Source organism: Callithrix jacchus, chromosome 14 (assembly GCF_049354715.1).
Source record: "Callithrix jacchus isolate 240 chromosome 14, calJac240_pri, whole genome shotgun sequence".
Taxonomy (NCBI): domain Eukaryota; kingdom Metazoa; phylum Chordata; class Mammalia; order Primates; family Cebidae; genus Callithrix; species Callithrix jacchus.
The window spans coordinates 26,352,626-26,363,338 of NC_133515.1; the positions used below are offsets into that span (position 1 = coordinate 26,352,626).

A 10,713-nucleotide genomic window follows, 5' to 3' on the forward strand; every position below is an offset into this window, starting at 1 on the left:
GCCACAAAATGTACACTTTAATCTCTCCTTTTAATTGAGAGCTATCTCGCTATCTTGAAGTTCTCCTTCTCTTTTCTATGCTAACCAATTCCAATCTCTTTCATCTTTCCTTAGAAGACCTAATTTTCATACTGAAATTATATTTATCAGGCTTTTTAAGATTTTATTTTTGCCATGTGCTTAATTAAATTGAGCTTACGTTTGGAATTACTCTACCATAATGGCTTGAATTTTTGAAAAAGCCTTTTTAGTCTCTCTTTAACTTAATAGACTTACATTTGCACTATATTTCATTTAAAATATCCATTAGCCAGATTGACACTTAAAAATATGTTCACCCTGAGTTCTTTTGTCTGAAAAATAGACTTATTAAGTATCTTCTATGTACTCTGGTACTGTCCCTATGTGTCATAGCAAAGATGCATTCCTATCAGTGTATGTGGTTACATATATATGTGTGTGTGTATTTACGTTTGCAAGTATGAAACATGTGCCAGGCACTGGGCTGAATGCCTTCTAAGCCTTACTTCGTTTGGTCCCCACAGCACTCTTGTGAGATCATTGTTATTGTTTCTGATTTACAGATCAGGATTAGAGAGGGGCTCTAACATGCCATAGATTAGCCTGAAAGCGCAGGAGCTAGGCCATGCAGATGGTATCCAGGAAAGGAAGAGGGTAGTAAAGAAATAAGACTATGTACAAGGCAGCATGTGAGAAATGCCACAAATATGTTTTTAAACACACACACATTTTCTGGACCTTCACTGATTTCTATAATTTGGTTGCAGAGGATGGTCTTCATGGGTGTGGGAACAGTGCAGCTGCACACAGCCCCAGGTTCAGAAGAGCCCTGCATGCTTGGAGTTTAATGCTCTGCAGTTGCTGTCTTGACATTCTTAATAATTTAAGCTTTGAATCTGTGTTTTGCAAGTGAAGTCCAATGAACATTGGAGCACGTGCCATTAGCTCACAGGTGATTCTGCCTGCTGCCAGCTCCTCACCTCCCTGAGAATAGGTCTTTGGCAGCCTGTTCTCCATTGCCTGGGTCCTGGGACCTTGCCCAGCCACCCCCTCTCCACATCTGCTCTCCTCACCTGCTTGCCTTTACCCAGGATGGCAACTGGGTTATGTCTGGCAGAGGTGGGGACCAGGGTGTAATGTCCTGCTGTCATCCTTTGCTTTCAATAGGGACCTGGGGTTGCACCCAGGGAGATTTGAGGCTGGGCATCCAGGGGCTCTTTGCAGCAGGGCTTGGTAACACAATTGTTTGGGGACAACTTGCCTCTGGCCTACTCCCAATCCAGGCACTGAGCTTGTCCTGGCACTGAGGTTTCGATCCCTTCAGGGCCAACCATCTGCTGCAAGTTGGCCCAGCACCAAGCATTAGCCTGCGGCTGGATGGAGTGGACCATTGAGCCTGTGAGGACTCACACTTGCCCTGGGATTATCCCCTGCTCAAAGGCCAGCTATATTAAATAGCAAATTTTAAAAGCACACCATGGCCGACAGGTCAAGAGATGGCAAAAGAAAGGAAAAGCTTTATATTTACCACTTTTAATGGCACTTTTTCTTCCTACTCTTTTGAACAAAGGCCTGCATTTTTATTTTGCACTGGTTTGGAAAATATATAGCCAGTCCTGCCGTCCCGTGGTTAGACCATGTGTCGTTGTAGCTTCAGGCAATCAGAGGAGGGAATTATTCACTCCAGGAGGAACAGTGACTTCTTATTTGCTTATTCTACCCTTCTTTACCTTTGCCTTCAAAGTGTTTATTCAGGGAGTCCTAAGTGATGGTGTTGGAAGAAGATAGCACTGGTGACTGTTTTCTGCAGAGGAAGCTGCCAACCACTGATATAATTTTTTTCTTTTCTTTTTTCTTTTTTTTTTTTTGAGACAGAGTCTTGTTCTGTTGCTCCCTAGAGTGCAGTGGTGCAATATTGGCTCACTGCAACCTCTGCCTCCCAAGTTCAAGTGATTCTCATGCCTCAGTCTCCTGAATAACTGGGATTACAGGCATGCACCACCATGCCTGGCTAATTTTTGTATTTTTGGTAGAGGTGGGGTTTCACTGTCTTGGCCAGGCTGGTCTCAAACTCCTGACCTCAAGCGATCCATCCACCTTGACCTCCCAAAGTGCTGGGATAATAGGCATGAGCCACTGCACCCAGCCCTACTATGATTTTTTGACTGTGCATGGGAAAAGGTGGTTGGAAAAAGAAAAATGAGAAATTAGGAATTTGAGATTATTAAACTGTGTGACTAACCATCACCTCCCATAACTGCAGTCTTATAGCTTTCTGTTTTGACGCTGTGTGTTCCTCCTTTTGGCAACCTCATCTTCAAGGAAATCACACAAAAAGCTGGCTGGCAGGCTGGCTGGCCAGAGTAGAATAGCTGTTTATTATCGGGATGGCAGTGTACAAAGAGAGCTGCCCCAGGATGCATTCCTTTCAGCTTTATTGAAAGCCAGTTTCTGCAGGTATCTCTCTGGTGAAAAGACAGTCCTCCTTTTGAAGACACCAGCTCGAGCACCAGATAGAGCTCTGAATAAAGAACTTGGCATTGCTCATTCCTGCAGATAATGGCCTTAATGCACTGGAAAAAGCAGCTTGGGACCAATCCTGTGGGGAGTCAGTCAACAGGGTCATCTACACACAGGAAGGACAGGAAAGAGGCTCACAATCGCAGCAGGGGATGTGCCTGGAGAAGGCATTCTGGGGCAAGTAGGATTTTCTCACAGCACTAATGTAGTAGGTAGCTGTGTGCTAATGGCTTAATCTTAACTCTCCTTTTTTATTGACCATAAATGCCATATTCAAATCAACTATAAATGATACAGTTATACACTGCCCAGTGGTAAGCTTTCAAAATGTAACTCAGTCTGGGAATACAGAAATTGCTTGTATGAATTTTCAGTGATCTTTGTTTAACTGTTTAGGGGATTCTCCAAAAGTGGGCTTGTATAGGTGTGAGAAATGTGGGAAGAAAGGGCTAGAAAAGGGAAGAGGAGCTTGGGCTGAGAGGGGAGAATCCAGGGGGACTGCAAGTGGCAGGGTGTGTGTGTGCACCTCCTGGCTTCACCTCATAACAGTTGTGGAACTGGCAAAGAGCCCTCAGGGTGAACTGCTGAAGGATGAGATTCTCTAGGTCAAGGGAAACCCATATCATACTGTTTATTATTAGTCACTAATGACATTAACATTTATGTCCCCAAATGGGAAATATCAAATATATCTATAAGTTGGAGACACTTAAAATTGCTTGCTTACCTGCCTAAAATCTGTGTCTAGCTGTGTTTATCAGGCAGATCTAAGATAATAAACAAAGCCACCCCATCTATCTAAGTAGGATTCATATTTCTAGCCTTTAAAAAAACTATTTCTAGTTATTTTTACACTTTTTTTTAACCAAAATGTCTTCTTGATAATGGAGTTAGAAATTGAAGTGAAGACAATAGGGTCTTTTCCTTTGCCTCTGTCTGCTACTCTCTTTGCTCCCGTGGAAAGCAAAGTAGTGAAGGATTATTTTTGCTATGCTCCCAATGCTCAGGTTCCCGGGAGCCCCAGCCTTGCTCCCCTGGTACTCTGGAATTGTGTCTTGGATGCAAAGAGCTCTATAGCAAATATATATGTATGTATGTGTGTGTGTGTGAGAGAGAAATACGTCTATCTCCGCTAAAGATGAGAACAAATGCCAGGGGACCAAGGACCCAACTCTTTCATCCCTAGTTTAAAGGGCCCGCCATAGAGCAAAGGTCTCAGGGCTGTGCTCTGGGCCCACTCCACTCCCTGGCCACAGAATCTAGAAAGGGCTGGAGGCTGTTTTTTAGCACTAGATCTGAAAGGGGTGGACATCACTTCCACTAATCACAATTCAGTCACTTATCCAGCCTGACTTCAAGAAAGGCTATAAGCTATGATCCGTTTAGACTCCTGAGAAGACACAATGACATGCTGGACCCATGGCATGACCTCTGCCACACTAATCAGTTAGTGCTACAGAACCCAGGAAAAGCCAGAAAATGAAGCACAGCACTTTAGAAGCCCAGGGTGGAGGGTGAGGCCCAAAACTGAAGCTTTGCTCAAAGTCTCATACAGTACAGTTGGGTCCTGTGCAGCCAGGTACTTGCCCCTCTCCTACCCCAGGGGAAGGTGGGAGATTTGTCCTCTGAAGTGAACAGATTGGCTCTTCTAGCTCAGAGCTAAGCAAGGAGATAAGACACCCTACTGAAAACCATGGGATTAAGCACAAGCCTGATGGCCAAGACTTGATAACCTAAGCTCCTTTTCCCACTCAGTCCTGGAATTCTGGTAGCCGTACTTGAACTCTCTAGGCAGGATTCCTCTCTTAAGAAAGAGAACAGCTTGGAGAAAGGACTTATAGATCCTTCCAGGGAAATGGGCTGGGATCCTCTCCTTCACCTACAGTGAGCCCCATTCACTCTCAGACAATTTCCAATGAGCTTTTCAGTGCCTCATATTTATGGACCTGTGAACAGAGAGCCAAGAATTACCAAACAATTAAAGGGAGCCTTTAATGTGAAAGGCAAAGTCGAAAGTAAACAAATAGAAAATGAATATAGAGGCAATGAAAAAGGCAAAAGAAACCTCAGGGAGAACCACTATACTTGACATCTTCAGAAAGATAGGAGAATAAATACATTGTATACATAAAAAGAATAGGATGCCATAGAAAAGGGACATCCTAGTAACAAGAAAGAACTTTTAAAAATTAAAAAGGAGTATAGACAAAATTAGAAATTTAGGCTTATGCTTGTGATCCCAGTACTTTGGAAGGCTGAGGTAGGAGGATCACTTGTGGACAAGTGTTCACGACCAGCCTAGGCAGTGCAGAAACACTCCTTCTCAACAAGAGAAAACATTTAAAATTGGCTGAGCATGATGGTGCATGCCTGTGGTCCCAGCTACTTGGGAGGCTGAGCCAGGAGTATCACTTGAACCCAGGAGTTCAAGGCTACAGTGAGCTATGATTGCACCACTGCACTGTAGCCTGGGCGGCAGAGCAAAATCCTGTCTCTAAAAAAAAAGAATTTTGTAGAAGGGGCAGAAGATAAAGGTGAAGACATCTCTTAGAAAGTGAAATGAATATCAAAGAAAAAAAACTGGAGAAAAAAGAGAATATAATTATAGGATCAATTTAGGAGTTCCAACATCTGGCTTATGGGAGTTTCAGAAAAGTAAGAAAATGGACAGAGGAAAGTATCAAAGAAATTCCAAGAACTGAACGTCATGAGTTGCCAAATATGGCACTTGCCCCTCTCCTATCCCAGTACTTTCTTTTTCAATAGAAAGTACTCAACACAACGAAGGGAAGGAAACTTGCATTAAGGTACATCATATAAGTTCAGAACACCAAAGATGAAAGGAAATGCAAAAAACATACGGATAGAACAAACAAGTCACTTTTAAATGGCAGAAATCAGAATGATGCTAGCCTTCCAACAGAAGCCAAAAGCTAATAAATCAATGCTTTCAAAATTCTGAGGGAAAATGATGTCCAATTTAGAATTCTATACTTGGCCAAACTATAATCCAACATGAGGATAACTGCAACTAACTCTCAATGGTTCCCAAAAAAGTATGCACTTATAATCTACAGAAAAGATGCAATGCAACAAATATGACAAAAGGTTAACAACTGGTGAATTGGTAAGGACACTTTTTATAATGCAAGTCTTCTCTAAGTTTGGGAAAAAAAACAAAACAAACCCATACAATGAATGGGGATAAAATGAAGGAATGTTTAGATAGGTAAGGCCTCCAAAGTTTATCTCCATGCTCACTTTCTTTTTTTTTTTTTTTTTTACTGTTTATTTTATTTTTCCATATCCACTTTCTTACTAAGCTACTGTAAAAGTGGATGTGTTTGTGGAAACAAGAAAATGAATGAACTGGCCGGGCGCGGTGGCTCACGCCTGTAATCCCAGCACTTTGGGAGGCCGAGGCGGGTAGATCGCGAGGTCAAGAGATCGAGACCATCCTGGTCAATATGGTGAAACCCCGTCTCTACTAAAAATACAAAAAATTAGCTGGGCATGGTGGCGCGTGCCTGTAATCCCAGCTACTAAGGAGGCTGAGGCAGGAGAATTGCCTGAACCCAGGAGGCGGAGATTGCGGTGAGCCGAGATGGCGCCATTGCACTCCAGCCTGGGTAACAAGAGCGAAACTCCATCTCAATAAAAAAAAAGAAAATGAACGAACTAAAGTGCAACCATGGGATCAAGAAAACAGAGAATCCAGCACAGAAGAGAAGAGACAGGAAGTCCTGAGACTACAGCTGTGGGTGCTCTGGACAGGAACCAGGAGTGGGATCAAGAAAACAAGAGAATCCAGCACAAAAGAGAAGAGACAGGAAGTCCTGAGACTACAGCAGTGGGGTGCTCTGGACAGGAACCAGGCTGACCTGGAGTGGGAGGACTGAGGACAGAAGGTTTATTTCCAATAAAATATGAAACTGATAGATTAGCTGTTTGAGTAATTTTAGAGTTCAGAGAGTCTGGGGATGAACAAGTGGCTGGGGCCATAGAAAATAGAACAAACCAAAATTTGAGTTAATTATTAATTCCAGGGGCAATGAACAATTGCACAAGAAAGGAAACATAAATTATATGGTTGAGCTGTGAACAAGATTTATATGGGCATATTAATATAAAGATTAATATATAATATAATGGGAATGAGGGGAGGGAAATGATGTGTGAATAGAGGGCATAAAAGACAGAATTTTTCATTGTCTGTAGTAAGAAATCAATAGATAATGTATAAAGTAGAAAAATCAAGAAAAGCAGTTAAAACCTATTCTTTGGAAATATAGAGGTAAACATGAAAAAATTGCTGAAATAATTGAAGGCAGTGTCTCTGAGGAACGTGAATCAGAGATGTTAGGGAAAAACAGGGGATATGGTTTTTGTTTCATTTTGTGTTTTGAGACAGGATCTCACTCTCTCATGCAGGCTGCATTGCCTTAGCAGGATCACAGCTCACTGCAGCCACCTCAAACTCCTGGGCTCAAGCAATTCTTCTACCTCAGCCTCCTGAGTAGCTGGAACTACAGGTAGGTGCCACCATACCTGGTTTATTTCTACTTTTTGTATGTATTTGTAGAGACAGGGTCTCTCTATGCTGCCTGGGATGGTCTGGAGCTCCTGCGCTCAAGTAATCCTCCCGCCTTGGCTTCCCAAAAAGTTACGATTACAGGTGAGCCACCTCTTCTGGCCTGTGTGTGTGTGTGTGTGTGTGTGTGTGTGTTAATAAGTAGGGTTTGTCAGGGACAGTCTCCGTTTTTCCTTCCTAGTCTGGGATAATTTTATTACCGTTGCCCCTCTTACTTCCAAAGTTGTCCCAGTTTTGTATGTAGCTCTGAAGTGCTACTTCATTTTTTAAACTATGTTTGTCTGATATTTTGATAAAAGTGAAACAAGAAAAGAAGGCTCTTTGGACCTTAAATAAAATAACCCTGGTTCATCAAGTTCAGCCAAAGACTTTAATTTTCTTTTTCCCCAAAACTAATTCTTGTTTTCTAAAATTTTTACCTCTGTACCTTAGAATGTATCCAAAAACTAATTCTTCATTTTAAATTAAATACAAGCAATGTGTCTGTTTTGAAGCATTTTTTACAGTCACTCACTCATTTAATCCTTACAACAGCTTCACAGAGTAAGCATCCTATCCCATTGTATAGATGATAAAAATGAGGTTAGGAAGGTCTTCTGATTGCCTACCAAGGTGACACGAGACCACTGGACCAGGCCCTCTAATTACAGTTTGCACACTCTTGCCACAATATCAAATGATAAGGCATTTAAGCCATCCTACAAATGAACAGAATCTGAGATAAAAACCAATAACCCAGATTAATAGCCTAACTATTAGAAAAACAGATTATGAAAAACAATGAATAATTTAAACATTCTTCTGTCTTTGAAAAGCAATTCTAATTAGTCTGCCCAGCTAGGCTTAGTGGAAACTGAAATCACCCTCACAGGAAGACAGTCCACACCTTCAGCCCTGTCACCTTTGGAGTCCCAGAGGATTAAATCCCTGCTGCTAAACCTCCAAACCAGGAAAACAGTCCTAGTGGTTTTTGTTGTTGTTTTTTTGAGATTATGAAATAATACATGACTATTTCAGAAAATGTAATAAAATAGAGAGAGCACAAAAGGAAAAATTAAATATTCTAAATCCCATCACTAGGGGAGGAAGGCAGCAAAACACACTGCCATGTGTGGACCTATGCAACTATCCTGCATGTTCTGCACATGTACCCCAAAACCTAAAATGCAATAAAAAAAATAAATCCCATCACTTAGAGGTGAATACACTTAACATTTTAGTGTATACATCTCTGACTTTGTAATACAAATACAAAAACAGGATCATATGGCATGAACTTCATAGTTACCTGCTTTTTTTCCACCAAACACTATATTTTGGACATGGTTCCATGTCCATAACCCTATGTCTACATTTTTCTTTTTAGTGGCTGCCTCATGGTTCATCATCTGAAGTACTGTATTTGATCAATCCTCTGTCACTAGATATTTGGGTTCTTTCTTTTTCCTTTCCAGCATTAACTCTGCAACAACAACAAAATTCTATACACACATCTTTGTGCCCATGACCAATTATTCCTCAGGATACATTTCCTGAAGAGAGATTACTGTGCCAAAGAGCATGTACTTTACCTGGGGGTTCTAACTCACATTGTACACCACCACCACCAACAGAGAATGTGCTTGCCCATACTCTCATATTCAGATGACTCAATGTGTTCTCTTATCAATGCTTTTATCCTTCCTGTGGGTTAAATCATGAATGAAACAAAGCAAGGGGGTTGGAATGGGAGGCAGTTGAAACAAACAAGAAATTTCAAGAGTTCCTTAATTCCTTCTTTTTAATCCCTCCCACACTCTAATGATTTTTCCAATTTGGAACTCTGGCCTGACTGGTTCCACCCTCAGCTCATACACCAACTTTCCCTGCCCATCCCTCTTCTGTATTTTTGAGGTTGACTTAGTCTCTCTTCACTAGCGAGTACATACATTCCTTTGAGGTGAAGGACATCACCTTAAGTGTCAAGGTTTGAACAACAATATCATCACAGGGTCACCGTGACATGCCCAAGGATTCTGAAATGTCAGGACCAGTCTTGTTAGAATGAATTGTTTAACAGTCTCCCACACTGATCTGCCAGCCATGAGAACAAAGCCACACGGAAACTTGACACAGAGGCAGTGTCCAAGATCTGGCTGGACATTCCTACACCTCCTCTGATTCTCAATGTTCCCTGGGCCCATTCCCTTCCAATTCCTCCGCCACTAGCCCGGCACTGAAATGCCTTTGTTCACTTTATTTTATTTATTTTTTTTTTGCCATTTTATTTTTTATTTTTTTTTCTTATTTTTTTATTGCATTTTAGGTTTTGGGGTACATGTGCAGAGCATGCAATACAGTTGCATAGGTACACACATGGCAGTGTGTTCTGTTTGCTTTCACCCCTTCATCCACATTTGGCGTTTCTCCCCAGGCTATCCCTCCCCACCTCCCCTCCCACTGGCCCTCCCCTTTTCCCCCCAATAGACCCCAGTGTTTAGTACTCCCCTCTCTGTGTCCATGTGTTCTCATTTTTCATCACCCGCCTATGAGTGAGAATATGCGGTGTTTCATTTTCTGTTCTTGTGTCAGTTTGCTGAGAATGATGTTCTCCAGATTTATCCATGTCCCTACAAACGACATGAACTCATCATTTCTGATTGCTGCATAATATTCCATGGTGTATATGTGCCACATTTTCCCAATCCAGTCTATCATCAATGGGCATTTGGGTTGATTCCAGGTCTTTGCTATTGTAAACAGTGCTGCAATAAACATTCATGTGCATGTGTCCTTATAGTAGAATGATTTATAGTCCTTTGGGTATATACCCAGTAATGGGATTGCTGGGTCAAATGGAATTTCTATTTCTAAGGCCTTGAGGTGTTCACTTTATATTAAATGGGCACCATTCGGATGCTACATTCTCACAGTCTATTCTTTGCTTCCTATTCCTCACTTGCTCCACGATCTGGGATCACGCTCCCTTTCTTCCTAAAACTTTCACACCTAGCTTCCGATAGTTGACCGTTTTGCACAAATGGTAACATTTCCCTGTAATTCCTAGAGTGTTTTTTTCCTTCCTTATCAAAAGGGGCTGCCAAAGCCAGCCTTGTTCAATTTATGAACTCAATTCCTTCTTCCCTCAAGACTGACACAGAGATTGACGTAAAGAGTATGCTCAGGTCGGTTAAATTTATAAATACAGAACTGGGTATCGCATGCTTGACCACGTGACTCATTTTATAAAAGTTCCTGTTGCTGGTGGTACCCACCCATAAAATAAAACACCCAGAACTTTGCACCTGGACGTATCAACACTCAACAACCTTTGTCCTAGGAACTCAGGGAGTCCCACAGCTGGCTTTTAACACCCCAGAGACTGAAGGAGGGAAAAGGCTGTTGGTAGCGACGACTGGCCCTGGTATAACGCTAACTCCCGTTTTGGCCAAACCTCCTCCAACACACATGTGCAAAGCCACATTCTCATGTAGAGGAGGCAAAACATTTGCTTTCTGGGTTTACCTTCTACCGTCTCAAACCAACTGGGCCAAAATTTTCCCTATTCACCAGGATTCCTCATGACACGTACACTTCTATTT

General features: G+C 41.9%; 1 long non-coding RNA gene across 1 annotated transcript in view; it reads left to right on the plus strand.

Moving 5' to 3' along the window:
- Positions 1-7,077, plus strand: part of LOC108588196 (uncharacterized) — a 70,286-nt gene extending 63,209 nt beyond the window's left edge. Inside the window, exon 3 of the long non-coding RNA XR_013526404.1 lies at positions 6,973-7,077. This is a non-coding gene — a long non-coding RNA (uncharacterized LOC108588196). The remainder of the gene's footprint in view (positions 1-6,972) is intronic.
- The last annotated feature ends 3,636 nt before the right edge of the window (positions 7,078-10,713 follow it).